Source organism: Pleurodeles waltl, chromosome 2_2, assembly GCF_031143425.1.
Source record: "Pleurodeles waltl isolate 20211129_DDA chromosome 2_2, aPleWal1.hap1.20221129, whole genome shotgun sequence".
NCBI lineage: Eukaryota > Metazoa > Chordata > Amphibia > Caudata > Salamandridae > Pleurodeles > Pleurodeles waltl.
Window position 1 is genome coordinate 888,610,063 of NC_090439.1, and position 15,546 is coordinate 888,625,608.

At 44.7% G+C, this 15,546-nt stretch overlaps 1 protein-coding gene across 7 annotated transcripts in view; it reads left to right on the forward strand.

The window, feature by feature from the left end:
- Nucleotides 1–15,546, forward strand: part of LOC138282727 (uncharacterized) — a 390,534-nt gene that overhangs the window by 222,107 nt on the left and 152,881 nt on the right. Inside the window, exon 4 of one of the 7 annotated variants that reach the window (XR_011200990.1) lies at nucleotides 13,353–14,387. The exons of the other annotated variants lie outside the window; for them this stretch is intronic. The gene's annotated coding sequence lies outside the window, so the exon portion shown is untranslated. Of the gene's footprint in view, nucleotides 1–13,352; nucleotides 14,388–15,546 lie in introns of those variants that run through there. 7 annotated transcript variants of the gene reach the window in all.

The following is a 15,546-nucleotide window of genomic DNA, read 5'->3' on the forward strand; positions in this document are numbered from 1 at the left end:
TAGCCTCGTAAATAGATGTTACTATTGTCCCAGTGCACTGACCAAGATTCAAATCAGTGACTGTCCAGGTACACCACCAGACATTTCAAGAAATCACATTCACCAACAGAGCCTTCCTACCAGACAAAAATGCATAATTTCAAGTTGTTTTCATTTTTCTTATAAGATGTCTGCATTATATTTTACATGCAGTTACATGCAGGTAAAAAGCCTACAAAGTAGTTACAGAATGTTTTGTTTTTATTACCCACGTCTCTGACAGCCCCCACATTTTTTACCCCGCCACCATTGAGGTCTGGATCACAGCTCCCATACTTTGTTTATGCATTTTCACCACTGGTTGGCACGTCTGTCGTAATAATGTCCATCCTCGACTTATTCTAGGAATCCTGGTATTCTGTCCAGTCCTGGAATAAGTGTGGCCGTTTTTGGCATACTTCGGACATGCTTGATCTTATTGTAGCCACCTTTGGCTTAATAGTGAGGAGTGATGGTAATACATGTGCAGGTAAGGCAAATTTGCCACTGTAATTAAGTTATACATATGAGTACTCATTGAAAACGGCATTATGCAGCGTGAGGACAAAATGTGAGTTTTCTAAAAATGGAAACTAATATTTTGAGGCACAATTGTGTTTTGAAAGAAAACTATGATTGTTTGTTGTGGGGGGTACGTTTGTTTAATAAATAGAAAACATCAAAACCAAAAAGGAGCTCTGTATTTAAAGTTGATGGCTGAATATTAAGTCATGCTATGTTGTGGATTGGGGTTCTTCTTGCTAATTTTATCTCCTATACCCAGGGGGCATTTGCTGCTGTAACTATTACTTTTAGTACTCATGAAGAGGCATTTCAGAATGATAATGATTTCTAGTACATTATGTTTGTCTTATTTGATGCACTAGGGTTATAATTAATGATCATTTTGAATATACGCCTGAATGTACCTTGCCTGACATGGTCATACTAGCGTTACACCAGCAGTATCTGTTAGTAGTTTGGAATGCTTTGGAGTATACTATATAAAAGGGTTGAGACCCTTGAACTAGACAATACTTGAGTGCTTGGAAGCAGAGCCTTCTTAATGTACATATGGTGCCAATTCCGCTGACACACTCAGCCCTTCCACTTGTCTCTGTTAATCACTGATAGCAGGCAGGGTTCAATTTGTGTGACTCATAGCCAGACTGTACATTAGGTGGGACACTCAAGTGAGGAGGACAGTATCATTGTATTTGGTTAACTTCTCTGAACCTCATTCACAAAACATTTTGAGCACCTAAGTTGGACTAGGGTCTGGAACATTGCCAGTTTGGATTGATAAATTCCTCATTTGTGAATGCTGTACCTCATCTCCTATGGCTGTAATTTCATAATTTGAAAATATATGGATAGAAGGTGGGTTGTGGCCATTTCTGAGTAGGTCTACTTGCAAAGGTAGGAAAACATCCCAAGATGTGTTAATTTGAGGGTATTCATGTACTTCATGTACATTTGCGCATGCATTCTGTATCATGTGGAAAATTTGAATGTATACATTTTATACACGTAAATACTCCTGGAAATGTACATGTAGCGTAGTTCCTAGGACTACTCCTATAATTCTTTGTGACTCACAAAGATAAGTAAGAATAATCATAAGCGAGCACAGTTCCTGCACTGAACCAATCTCTTTGTAAATCAGGACCTTCATGAGCACCAGTTTTGTAACCATAAACTAGATCTGAACAAGAGGATGAGTCACAGAGGGCCATTTTTCATCTTTATCCAACTTTGTCTTTCTCTGGCCACTTAGAAGGTGCAAAGGTGATGAAGCATTTCCTTGTTGTTAGGTATGCTTTAAACGAGGTCCACACACCTTTTCACCCTACCTGGAGGTAGGGGATAAGGGCATCACAAATCAACAAACCATTTAGCATTTACAGTATGACCAATATGGCCACGCAAGGAAAACCCAAGTCACAATAAAGTTGAAAGGTTTTATGACAAGCTAATGTCCAGGTTAATGTCAACAAGTTTCAAGACCAACCTATGAACATGCAAAATCACCATGGGGTGTCCCAGGCATTGAAAGAAACGGAACATAATGAACATTAAACATACTAAGCACTCTATTAGTGTGTCACAGAATAACAAAAGGACTACATGGTGGTCAGAAAACAACCACTGACCATCCCTCATTAACATGAAGAGAACCAAAATACATCAAGGTTAATTTAAACCCAAAGGAAAAATCTCTACAAGGACCAATCACTAACTGACATGTGCTGGGCTAACAAATGTAAGGGCAAAACGTAAAATGGAAAAATAGGACAAAAAGTATTTGAGAAAGTGAAGTCTGGGCCAAACAGAGACTAATTAAGGTTGGTAAAAAGTAAGTAAAATAGAGAGTGTTAGAAGCTTGATCAAGAGTCTTCTCAATCAGGGTCAAAAATCAAAAACAGGCCGCGGGAGACAGAATACTGCCATTGCCGGCGGTATTCCTGGCTCCCTATTATGACATTTATAGGAAATGTCACATCAACATTGCTGCCGGCTCGTAATAGAGCCAGCAGCAATGCTGATGTGCAGCGGGGTGCAGTAGAACCCGTCACGCATTTCACTGCCCGAAATTACAACCTCAGCGGTCTTCAAAGAAGACCGCCGAGGCTGTGGACTCCCGAATACCACCAGTGCTGGCGGTAGTTCTGGCTTCCTATTACGACTTACTAGTGTTACCGTCCGCTGGCCCAGCAGAAAAGTCACATCAACATTGCTGGCGGCTCGTAATAGAGCCGGCAGCAATGCTGATGTGCAGCGGGTGCAGTAGCACCCTTCGTGCATTTCACTGCCTGGAATTCGGCAGTGAAATGCGCGACGGGGCTATGCCTGGGGGCCCCTGCACTGCCCATGCCAAGTGCATGGGCAGTGCAGGGGCCCCCAGGGGCACCCCAAGTCCCCTTACCGCCAGCCTTTCAATGGCGGTGTTTACCGCCACGGACAGGCTGGCGGTCGGGGACTCATAATCCCCAGCTTGCACCGCTGCCCTGGGGATTATAATCGCCAAGCGGAAACCTGGCGGTAAAGTGGAGGGGCCGGCGGTATGGCCGTGGCTTTTGCGCCACGGTCATAATTGCTGGCAGAACACCGCCAGCCTGTTGGCGGTGTTACCGCCAACTTACAGCCGGCCGCCAGGGTCGTAATGACCCCCTAAATCTTCTAACAGCTTTTAAGAAGGGTGTGGAACAAGCCCATTGAGGTCTGTACTTCTTAGAGTCCATAGAAAGTCCAAGCAGAAGTCACCAGCAATAGTGACAAGAGCAAGGAGCTCAGTAAAGTCTCTAGTCAGCCAGCAAAGAGAAGGTGCAGGAAGAAAATCAAAAGTTGGACTAACAAAGTGTCCAGGGGGAAAGCAAATCGAAGAATGCTCAAGCAAGGCAAAATGTAGTGTAATGTAATGTTCATGTTAAGGCAATCAAAAAATTCCACTACCCAATCAAAATCCATCATGTGTTGGGCATCTGACACCTTGTCAAATATTCCCATTGCCGACATGGGAAAGACATCCATCTTCCTCTCCTGTAAAAATAAATCTGAAACAATTGTATATATCTATGTTCCGGAATCAAGGTTATTTTCTCAGGCTCTCTATGTGTAAATCAATAGCATGTCTACATTGAAACTAACATTTAAAGGGAACAAAATGTGAAAGGAATGACACACTAACAAAATAAAGACAGCTTTCTCACATTTCTAACAAATTACTATAAGCTAAGCAAATAGATTTATGTGACACTCTCTATTTTAGGTTGAATAAAACACGTAAACATAAAATTCATGATGTTCTCATTAGAAAATCTCAATATTGATTCATATCACAATTGATTAGCAATGAAAAATATTCATATCACAATTGATTAGCAATGAAAAATAACTTGTAAAATCATAACATTAAGTGTAACAAAAAACTGCATTAATCGATCATTAACATATGACATTCAACATTATTTGCAAGAAATTAATTATCGTTTTGGTAAAATCCAATTATTAGCATCCTAAGGTATCACATAAAATCAAAATGACTGATCATACTTAAAGTTTTAGGGCTATACAACATCATACAAAATAATGAATCTACAGTGAATGCATATCGATATAGGCTCCACTTTACAGCTTAACTGTTAATCTTTAATACATTATAAATGAAAGCATGGTCACTCTTAGACCATTATTGTGACATCACAGTAGCAGCCCTTATCTCTACTGCATCAAAGGCACACTTTTACAAAGTCAGAGAATCCCTTTCTGCAGGTCAAAAAGCATGTGTAAATATGTCTAGAAAATTCCACTCACAACTATTGAGGTAATAGGGGGAACATCTCAGTGAAGCCACCCTGAAAGACAGATATTGTAGCTATATTTGGGTTCTAAATAAAGTTAATGTTAGAAATGGGGTCTTTGGTTGGCAGTCAGGTTACCCCTGTCCAAGCAAGGACCCTCACTCTAGTCAGGGTAAGTCACATACAATCCAAATTATCCTGTGCACACCCTCTGGTAGTTTGGCACTGAGCAGTCAGGCTTAACTTAGAAGGCAATGTGTCAAGTATTTGTGCAATAAATCATACAATAACACCATATAGCACCACAAAAATACACCACACAGTGTTTAGAAAAATATATAATATTTATCTGATAAGATGCAGGTCAAAACGATTAAAATGCAATAAGTACATGTTGAGATGTCACTGAAAAGTAATATAAAGTGTTTTAAGTCTTTTGAAAGCAAACAAAGTATCTTTCAAGCACAAAGTACCTGGTTCGCATGAAAAATCTCTGCAAAGAACCGCAGAGGAGGAGATGCGTGGAAACAAAGGGGGTGTGCGTCGATTTCTCGGGCCGCACACGGCGATGCGTTGTTTCGTTTTCACGCAGGGATGGCTGTGAGTTGATTTCCGGCGCTCGGTTATGGATCCTCTTCGGGTTGCGGGGTTTTTCAGATGCCCCAGGATCGGTGCGTGGATTTCCTGCGCTGGCAGGATGAAGTCACAGGAGCTGCGTCAATCCGGTGGGCATTGCGTCTAATTTTTTACTGTACGGCGTTGATTCTTCTCTGGAAGTCGGGCTGCGTCATTCTGGGTCAGGTGTGCGTTGATCCAGTGAGCCGCGAGTCGAATTTCCGATCGCTACGCTGGTGCTGCGTCAATCTTCTCATTGCAAAGTCGGGCTGCGTTGTTCCGGTTCGGCGTGCAGTGAAATTTTCACCGCAGGGCAGACTGTGCGGCGTTTCTGGCAGGCTGTGCATTGAATTTCACCACACAAGGAGTCCTTCTTGAAGAGACTTCAGGGAACCAGAGGCAAGCTCTATCCAAGCCCTTGGAGAGCACTTCTTCACCTCAGCCAGAGAGCAGCAAGGCAACAGCAAGGCAGCAGTCCTTCACAGAAAGCAGTCAGGTGAGTCCTTTGGGCAGCCAGGCAGTTCTTCATGGCAGGATGCAGGTTCTGGTTACAGGTTCCTCCTCCAGGAAGTGTCTGAGTTGGTAGGGGCAGAGGCCCTGTTTATATACCCAAATGTGATTTGAAGTGGGGGAGACTTCAAAGAGTGGCTTAGAAGTGCACCAGGTCCCCTTTCAGTTCAGTCCTGTCTGTCAGGGTCCCAGAAGGGGGTGTGACAGTCCTTTGTGTGAAAACAGGCCCTCCACCCTCCCAACCCAGAAAGACCCATTCAAAATGCAGATGTATGCAAGTGAGGCTGAGTATCCTGTGTTTGGGGTGTGTCTGAGTGAATGCACAAGGAACTGTCAACTAAACCCAGCCAGACATGGACTGTAAGGCACAGAAAGATTTAAGTACAACGAAATGCTCACTTTCTAAAAGGGGCATTTCTAAAATAGTGATATTAAATCCAACTTCGCCAGTTAGCAGAATTTTATATCACCATTCTTGCCTTACTAAATATGACCTTCCTACTCCTTTCAGATCAGCAGCTATCACTCAAACTATGTATGAGGGCAGCCCCAATGCTAGCCTATGAAGGGAGCAGCGGTGTAAAAACGAATTTAGGAGTTTTACACTGCCAATACATGTAAACTACATAAGTACATGTCTTGCCTTTTGCCTATACAGCACCCTGCCCTATGGGTTATCTACGGCAGAACCTAGGGGTGACTTATATGTCAAAAAAGGGGAGGTTTAGGCTTGGCAAGTACTTTTAAATGCCAAGTCGAATTGGCAGCAAAACTGCACACACAGGCCTTGCAATGGTAGGCCTGAGACACGGTTAAGGGGCTACCTAAGTGGGTGGCACAATCAGTGCTGCAGGCCCAATACTAGCATTTAATCTACAGACCCCGGGCCCATATAGTGCACTATACTAGGGCCTTTTAAGTAAATTAAATAGTCCAATTAGGTATGATCCAATGTTACCATGTTTAAAGGGAGAGAGCATATGCACTTTAGCACTGGTTATCAGTGGTAAAATGCGCTGAGTCTTAAAACCAGCAAAAACAGTATTTAAAAAGTGGAGGGAGGCAGGCAAAAAGTTAGGGGTGACCACCCTAAGACTGTCAGGTCTAACAGTTAATGATTCTTAAGACTAACTTCAAAGAAGGCTAGGTACAGAATGGGCTTGATTATGAAATCTGCAGATCAGCCATTTCAAAAGCTTGAAAATGCACTGTGCAGGACTGGCTCTGTAACAGATGCATGCATGGAGAAGCACATAGCTTTGGCCAGGCAGCCGAAGCATGGTAACAGATCTTCTACAGACAGGATAAGGGTCCAGATGCATCAGTGGCTTGGTAAACAACATGCACCTGGTAGTGTGGGGTTACATTCTTTGATGCAAAGTCCAGAAGAGGTCAGACGCCATTCGGGAGCCACAGAGTAGACAGGGGCTACTGGGCTCTATCCGTGGGGATTAGGGCTGTCTGCTGCAGATGTCCGGGGCCCATCATACTATGCCTCTGTAATCATTGCCAAGTATAACATCTTCCTCTCTTGACTCTTAGGGTAGTGAGGACAATCATTCACAGAACTCTCAAGGAGGTAGTGTTTGGGACTCATGTTCAGCACTCAACAAACAAGCAAAAGACATAAACTCCCAGCCTGGTGCTTATATTTCAAAGGAAAGAAAGTACCTTTGACTACACAACTGGAATAAATACTACACAATGCAAGGAGTTATACATGTTAGTATCCCTGTGTGCAGTTCATCTTTGTGGTACGCCAATCTCTTTCTACTAATCGTTTCCCGGGTGGCCCTTTATATGCTGGTTCCCCCTCACAGAAATATCAGCATTTAGTGTGAATCAAGTGGAAGTACAGCATTAGCAATACTGTGATGGCACATTCAACACCTCGATTTTCCATTGCAGCCTTGGGCAGCTCTCCCACACCTGTTCTGTTGGGGCCACGTTACGCAACATGTTTACTGGGTAACAGGGGGATTCTATCTGCCTGATGTGCCTCAGTCCTTTGTTTCCACAGTGCTGCAACATATACAGACCCAGATTCAACAATCTCAAAGAGAAGCGGTGGTGTGGCCTGGGTTGAAGCCAGTCCCACCTAGATTCGGGCAACAGTCATCACAGCAATTGCAATCCCAAATGGACAGGAGGTAGTTGAGCCCCATCCATGCCTATGATAATCTCATTATTTGCAGCCCACATCTGGCTCTACAGTGATATAGGCAGTCACATGCCCCACCTAGGCGATTGGGGATCACACACTTTTAGCCCCCACTGGAAATATGATGATCATGCCTTTGCAGCCCCAACTGAGCCTACAAAGATCACACAGTTGCAGCCACAACTGGGCTTACAATGATCATGCCAGGAATGGGAATAATAGATTGGGGGGTTACACACAGGTCCCCCATAGCTTGCTCCTGTGCAGCCAGCTCTCTCAGGGTGTAACACAACTTCCAAAGACACACTTGTCCAGATATACTGAGCCGGCAGCCTTATAGGTGCTCCAGGGCAGATCACCATCTCCTCCAGCAGAAAGTGCAGCCTTCAGGTAATGCCTCCTCACCTCTGGGAAAACGAATGTCAGGCAGACACCAGCTCTGCTTGCACACCAGTTCTTTGAGTGCTCTGTGGTGCACTCTCTTTGCTGCTCATAAAGGACTTAAAACTAGAACAAAGTGGGGTTTTTTATATCTCAGTTTTATACTCAACCTGTAGACAGGGGATGTGGATTCATTGTCTCATACTGTAGAATCAGTTTGGGGTTGTACTTCTTTCAAGTGCCCGCCCCAGATACAGCCTTAGAGTAAAGTGATGCTCCTCACAGCAGGTGGCATTGAGACTGCGTCCAACCTAGAGCAAGCACCCACAAAAAAAGCACAAAGAGGTATGAGGATTTTGCACATGGCTCTTATCAGACAAACCGAAGAAGCAATCAGGTACAGACAAAAGGCCAGGCCTCAACTAGAAACGTCATCATTTAAGAGACTGCAGTCCTACTCCTCCCCGCACCCAACCTACCTAATGGCAGTGCTTAGGAAGACTAGTTAGTAGCATGTTGCTAATAAAATCTTTTATAAAATTTGGAAAGGTAGTACTGTCTCCATCTTCTTCACTTTAGGGTCTGAAGTTCCTCCATTCAGTTACATGAACACAACACGCAATAAACTTCCATTGTCTGGGAGCACAGTCCTTACACTCCACCTTTTGCCAAGCCAATCCAAGGACATCAATCAATCAATCAATCAAGTATTTGTAAAGCACGATTTCTCACCTGGGGGGGTCTCAAGGCGCTGATGGATCCCACTGGTGTCCATTACTCAGGCTTAGCCACACTCAGAGTAAAGGACCACACGTGTCACACGTCCTACACTTACAAATGCATTTAAGATAAACATGGGATGCCTGCACAAGATTCAGGGCATACACATAATAGCAGACCTTTACTCAAGTGGATCTAGGTGTCACTATACAATCACACGAGTACATCGTCGAAAACGTTAACACATCTAACCACGATGAGTATGGGGCATCATGAGGGAATGCAGAAGAAGATTGTATTCTGTATTGAACATCCCATAGGTTGAGAGACCAGATCCAGTTGCCTCACTCGCATAATGCAGCATGCTTAATCATAGTATTCCTCACCCGATTCTGGTAAGACAGTACTACCTTCTGTGGATTCAACCTCATGAATATGAGGGAGTTCTTGATAAATTATAATTCCTGAATAATTGCAGGGATCCAGCTAAAAATACTTTCTACAAATGTTTGCACTAGGTACTGTCTGATTAGCTATTATTAATATATATTGTTTGAAAGCACTTCTTCTATCATATACAGGAACTCATTGTGTGGCAGCCTATTTTATACAGTGTGTAATATAATTTTAAAATAGTGACTTACATAATCACAATGTTTTCTGTTACAGGCTGGGGTTTCATAGCACTACAAACACACAAGTCACGGTTCCACATTGCGCCTAATAGGATTGAACTCTGTGACCCCTTGGTCTCACAAACAAACATCTGCACTGACCACATTAGCTAATGGATGTTTCATAATTGAAAAAAGAACATTTCCCACCAATTTGTTTAATTTGCATTTATTTTTCAGTTCAGGTGTGTGCATTATTTAATATGCAGTTCTGTAAGGACAAAAAAACAGCAAAATACTTGTAGAATATCTTGTTGATTTAGTGATGTCTTTGACCTTCAACCATCAATCAATCACTATACTTGTAAAGCACAGCTAGTCACTTTCTAGGGTCTCAATCACTGGGGGGGGCAGTAAGTGAGTAGTCGTCGATTAACAGAGAGGATCAGATGAAGAGCCAGGTTTTGAAGTCTTTTCTGAATTGTGACAGAGTGGGAGATCTTCTGAGGTGGATGGGAAGGGAGTTCCTGGTCTTTGCACCGTGGTGAGGGAAGGATCATCCTCCAGCTGTGGCCTTCCGGAAGCGTGGGACGGCGACTAGTGTGAGATGTGCGGAGCAGAGCTGTCTGGTGGGTGTGTAGAAATGTAGTCTGCGGTTGAGGTATTCTGGTCTGTCGTTGTGAAGGGCTCTGTGGGCGTGTGTGAGAAGTTTGAATGTAATTCTCTTGTCTATTGGGAGCCCGTGCAGGTCCCTCAGTAGGGCGGAAGTGTGGCTGTGTCTGGGGGCGTTCTTGATGAGACAGGCGGAGGCATTCTGGATGTGTTGCAGTCTTTTCCGTACCTTGGTGGTGGTTCCAGCGTAGAGTGCGTTGCCGTAGCCCAGGCGACTGCTGATGAGGGCCTGGGTGACTGTTCTTGACGATTCAGTTGGGATCCATTTGAAGATCTTCCGGAGCATGTGCATGGTGTTGAAGCAGGCAGAGAAGACTGCGCTGACTTGACGATTCATCAAGAGTGCTGAGTCCAGGATGAAGCTGAGGTTGCGGGTATGGTCGGTGGGGGCCGGAGTGCTTCCGAGGGTAGTGTGCCACCAAGAGATGTCCCAAGCTGAGGGGTTGTTGCCGATGTCTTCTGTGTTTTTCGGTATTTAGCTTGAGGCAGCTCTCCTTCATCCAGGTGGCGACTGCCTTCATTCCGTTGTGGAAGTTGGCTTTGGCTGAGTGCGGGTCATTGGTGAGGGAGCTGATTAGCTGTGTGTTGTTGGCGTATCAGACGATGTTGAATGCGTGGTGTGTGGCGGGGCCATGTAGAGATTGAAGAGAGTGGGGCTCAGAGAGGAGCCTTGTGAGAGGCCGCAGATGATCTTGGTGGCCTCTGAGTAGAAGGGGGGAGTCAGACTTTTTGGGTCCTGTCTGAGAGGAAGGAGGTGATCCATTCTAGTGCCTTGTTGTAGATGCCGGCATCATGGAGACGAGTCCATAGAGTGCAGTGGGAGAAGGCATCGAAGGAGGCGGACAGGTTGAGGAGGATGAGAGCTGCGGCCTCACCCCTACCTAGGAGGATGCGAATGTCATCTGTGGAGGCAAGAAGGGCGGTCTCGGTAATGTGGTTGCTCCGGAAGCCTGACTGTGAAGGGTCCAGGATGTTGTTGAGTTCGATATGTTTGGTGAGTTGCCTGTTGACAGCTATTTTGCTGACTTTAGCTGGGAAGGGGAGCTGAGAGATGGGCTGGAAGTTCTTGAGGTCGTCTGGGTCCACAGTGGGTTTCTTCAGGAAGGGCTTGATTTTGGAGTGTTACCAGATTTCTGGGAAGGTGGCGTTTTCGAAGGAGCGGTTGATTATGTACCGGAGTTTGGGTGCAATAGTGCTGCTTGCTTTGTTGAAGATGTGGTTGGGGCAGGGTTCCGAGGTAGAGCCGGAGCGGATGGAGTTCATGATGTTGAGGGTTTTTTCGTCAGAGATGTTGGTCCAGCAGAGTAGGTGGTGGGGGTTTGGAGGAACTTCAGTGATGGATATGACGGTGGCGGGCGTGGGATGGTCCTGAGTCGGGAAGCTGGGAAGCTGTCTTAGATGTCTGGTATCTTGCAGTGGAAGTAGGTGTAGAGGTTGTGGCAGAGTTCTTGTGGGGGGGGGGGGATGTCCGTGGAGTTTGCTCTGGGGTTGGTCAGTTCGCTGATTATTGCGAAGATCTCTTTGCTGTTGTGTGCATTGTTGTTGATGCAGTCCTAAAAGGCGTTTCTCTTGGTGGTACTGATGAGTTGGTGGTGTGTGTTTATGGCTTTTTTGAAGGCTTCGTGGTTGGTGGGGGTCTTGTTGGTGTGCCATTTTCTTTCGAGGCATCTGCAGCTTTGTTTGGACTCCGTGAGTGCAGGGGTGAACCAATTGGCTTTCATTGGTGTGCATCTGTTGGAGGGTTTGTTGATGGGGGTTATGGTGTTGGCGCAGTCTAAGATCCAGTTGTTGAGATCTCGACAGCTGTGTTTGTGTTGAGGTCTTCTGGGGTGGCGAGTTATTGAGGCTGGTGAATAGCTGGTTCTTGGTGATCTTGTTCCAGCTTCTGCAGTGGGTAGGTGACCGAGGTGTCGGTCGGGGATTTGCTGAAGGTAAAGTGGATACTGTGGTGGTCGGTCCATTGGAGTTCGGTGATGTGGCTGATGGAGATGTGGTTTCTGGAGGTGAAGATAGAGTTGAGTGTGTGTCCAGCAGAGTGGGTGGGCAGGGTGATGAGTTGCTTGACTCCAAGGCTTGCGAGGTTTTCGAGCATTGTCATGGAATTGTTGTCATTGGGGTTCTCCAGGTGGAAGTTGAGGTCCCCGAGGAGGATGTAGTCCTTGGAAGCAAGCACATGGGTGGTGGCGAGGTTGGCGATTGTGTCCCAGAACGGGGGTGTGGGAGCCAGGTGGCCTGTAGATGAGGGTGCCTCGCAGAGTGGTGTTAGGGATGGTTCCAATCTGGAAGTGGAGGAGTTCCATGTTGGTTGTGGTGTCTTCGGTGCTGGTGGAGAGGCGCAGGGATGGCGATGCCTTCTCCGGGGCGGTTCATGCGGTCTTTGCAGATGATCTTGTAGCCGCCAGGGATGGCGATGGCGATGTCCGGAGCCGAGGATGGGTTAAGCCAGGTTTCTGTGTGGAAGGCGACGTCCGGGGATGTTGTATCAATGAGGTTCCAGAGTTCGATGGCGTGCCTGTGGATGGAGCGTGTGTTGATCAGCATACATCTGAGGTTGTGTTCTGCTTTGTGGGTCCTCGTGGATGGGCTTGAGTGGCGGAGGCTGGTGAGTTGCAGTGGCGACAGGTGAAGGGTCCCTTGGTGTCATTTGGTGATGCCTACTTACAATTGTTGTCATGTCCCGGGATAAGTGCGATGAGTGCTGCTGGCGTGTAGCGGTGGGGGGCAAGAGGTCCAGGTGCTGGTTGAAGGTGGGTCACAGACAGGCGCAGACGGGCTTGCCTTAGGCTCACCCACTGCATGCGACCTCCATTAAGTAGGGAGCAGGAGAACGGCGCAAAAAAGGAGGGCTGGGCCACGGGGCAGCAGCGGCACTCACCATGGCACTCAGGATGACAGTTTCCATTCTTTTTTTTCTGCACTTCAACCACTTTATGTAGATGAAGATGGCTTGAAAACGCACAAAAAATAAACAAGTTGCACTTCTAGGCAATCTTCATTTACAAGTACTTACAAAGGCATTTGAGCCTCCCTAGGAACACCACTAAGAGAGCGTAGTTTAGATATTACATATATTAAATGTAAAAATGCTTATATAAATACCTAACAATGCTGCATATGAAAAACGATCATAAATATTAGTTGCTTAAATGTATTCTCAACATGATTATAAGTGTGAAGTTACTACTGTGCACATAAACTAATGTCGACTGTAAGAAATGATTGTTTGCACCATGATTAATTGAATATATTAACACTTACGAATATTGCATTTGTATTAAAACCCATAGGCCATAAGTTAGCATGAGTTAAGGATTTTAGCTGTGTAGCTCTCATATTAAAGCATATTTCTCTGTTTTCCAGTGTGCTGACTCGTAAAGGGCCATGACCCAGCATTTGTTCTTTTCCTTTGTTTTATGTTGCAAGATTCGCCCTGTTCTCATCCGCATGCTAGCTGCCTTAGTATAAGTTTTATACAGATTTGAAACAAAAAGTGTACCAGAGAAATATTCAAGGACATTTAACCGTGGATAAAGAACCTCATGACCCGAAATACGTGCCAAAGGATGAAGTAACCCCCGGATGTGCCACCTATGAAGACGTCAATTGTGAAGACCAATCAAAGTGTTATAAATTATCGTGGGGTGACAATTTGGATTACCTAATGTATAATTTGATAGGTTAAAGATAGTGGGGTTTAGCAAATATCCAATAGAATTTTGGGGGAAGGTATTGCGAAGAAGGGATAAAAGCTCATGACACAGAAGGGACGAGGGAATTAGGTAGGGAATGCTATCGATTTATCCAGAAACTCTGTTTGGTGACTTTGAGACTTAATAAATTATCCTCACACATAGACTGCTTTTATACTTCTCCTCCTTATGAGGGAAAGTGTCCCCTCTTTTCTAGACTAAGTTAGACTGATGGCGATATGACTGATGTCCTGAAGACGAAGACCGATCCTGTATGCTGACTCAATCCCTGGAGGGTAATTATGACAGTGCTATTGTAATTTGTCTACTTGCTTTTCCTTTCCCTTTCTAGGTACCAACTGCTGTGTTTTGACTAGAGGCCATAGTTAGATGTTTTCCAAATTGGTGTTCTAAATTGTTTTGCATGAAGTCCAACATGCTGATGCTAATTAGAGGCTAGGATAGGTGGACCACCCTGACTGATACAAACTGACGTGACTGACATTATACCATGCTGAACTAAGACTTATATGATATTCCATGTGTTCTGATCCATGTTTACTTTATGTTATGCCCTTTTATTCGTGATCATTGCATTATTGAAGTCTTATTATAGTTGCCATATTGTGACTATGCTTATATGTTTCTTGGTTTTGAGATTGACACTTTGCTAGTAGATTGTAATCAATAGGGAATAAAACTCATAAAATGCTATCACAAGGTGTGGTTATTCATGGCTGAAAGGTCATGGTTGCGTCGACAATTTGATTAATGTCTTTATCCAAAGTAAAGTGTATTGTGGTGATAAATATCGGCGACCTTATTGATATATTACTCGACATATTGATTAGTTATCTTGTTCTACAGTGTCTCACCACTGGGTCAAAAGATTAATCGGCTTAAAACGAGTCCTAATGTGTATAAAATTAACATAGAGGGACGCGTTAGCAGTTCTGGTAGCAGATCACGGTTTGGCCCTTTGGGGGCCCTACGACGGAGATTCATTGTTTAATTTTGTTTTCTGTGATAATGCAAATTGAAGGTATGATGGGTTTCTAAAGTCCACCATGACTTTCCCGGGATCTCGGAGCCTGCCTAAGTGAGTTGGGAATGTTCTCGGCGCCATAGTGTATGTGCTTAGGGTTTTGCGCTTGCTTGGCTTATGCATTTTTGCAGATGATTGTGAAGGATCGTGTGTAATTAGGTTAAAATATATGTTGTTTAGTAGGAGTGGGTGTACTCCACAGTATGAAAGTAGGGAAGCCGGCGTACTTCATATGAGTGTGGCGCTTAGTGCTCAAAATTATCCACGTGGTTGGTTGTTGTTTATGTACGGACCTGTTAAGGTCTAAGACTCCGGAGTATGAAGGCAAATGTGGTTTATGTTGTAATCTGCGCGGTTTAATAGGTCAATCGGGCGTGGTTGACAAGTCAAGTTTGAGTCATAATGTGTGTATGAAACCTTCGATGGAGATTTGACAAATTCTAAAGTGCACTAGAAGGAGTCATTGACAAGTCGAGAGTAGAGTTTGCGGATCGAATTCTGCTTACGTATGCGGGAACTGATAAGGAGAGATTAGCGGCCGAGGCTTCAAGTGAAATCTCTGTAAAGTTCCAAAGCAAATGTGTTACCCTTCCTGTAGTAAACCGTCAGATTTGTGTTGTCATTTAAGGTGCTCGCAATAATTGCATTAGTTTGTGTGGGTTTGTATGGATTTAGTGAGGAGCGGACGAGCCGCAAGACTTTGTCAGCCGCAGTGTGTATGTGAGAGTGACGTCAGTGGTGCCGCGCTGAGATAGGTCAATCGTCGGGAGGGGTCGAGCACGGATTGGCTGCTGTCCGTGAGAGGCAATAGGTTGAGAAA